The following is a 630-nucleotide window of genomic DNA, read 5'->3' as shown; positions in this document are numbered from 1 at the left end:
GGCATAGAATGCAATTGTATATATTTACCACGTTTTCTTGATCCATTCATCTACTGAGGGGCATAGGGGTTGGTTCCATATCTTAGCTATGGTAAATAATGCTGCAATAAACATAGTTGTGCTGGTAGTTTTATTATGGTCTTGTTTGTGATCCTTTGGGTAAATGAACAAAAGTGGGGTTGCTGGGTCATAGGGGAGCTTTATGTGGAGTCTTTTGAGGAACCTCCATACTGCTTTCCAAAGTGGTTGAACACGTTTACACTCCCACCAAAAATGGAGTAGGGTTCCCTTGTGGCCACAACCTCTCCAGCATTAGTTGTTGTAAAAATATGGATTGCCTCATGAATTTGTGAGTCATCCTTGTTCAGGGGCCATGCTAATCTTCTCTGTATCATTTAAATATTAGTGAATGGGCTACCAGATTAAGCACAGAACATTTTTTTTGGGGGGGGGGTCCAGTCGTGGGGCCTGTACTCTGGGCCTGGGCGCTGTCCCTCAGCTCTTCAGCTCAAGGCTAGCGATAGCTCTACCACTTGAGCCATAGCGCCACTTCCAGCTTATTTCTTTTTGCTTATGTGGTGCTGAGAAATTGAACCCAGAGACTCAGGCATGCAAGGCAAGCACTCTACC

The 630-nt window shown here is 44.8% G+C and overlaps 1 non-coding gene across 1 annotated transcript; it reads right to left on the bottom strand.

Annotated features, from left to right (window-relative positions):
* Positions 1-323: 323 nt before the first annotated feature.
* On the bottom strand, positions 324-430 carry LOC122096350. Its single transcript, XR_006145281.1, has one exon. It is a non-coding gene; the product is annotated as a U6 spliceosomal RNA (small nuclear RNA).
* Between the last annotated feature and the right edge of the window lie 200 nt (positions 431-630).

Source organism: Dipodomys spectabilis, unplaced genomic scaffold (genome assembly GCF_019054845.1).
Source record: "Dipodomys spectabilis isolate Male_0828 unplaced genomic scaffold, ASM1905484v1 ptg000368l, whole genome shotgun sequence".
In the NCBI taxonomy this organism is placed as follows: domain Eukaryota; kingdom Metazoa; phylum Chordata; class Mammalia; order Rodentia; family Heteromyidae; genus Dipodomys; species Dipodomys spectabilis.
This window is presented reverse-complemented; position numbering and strand designations above follow the sequence as displayed.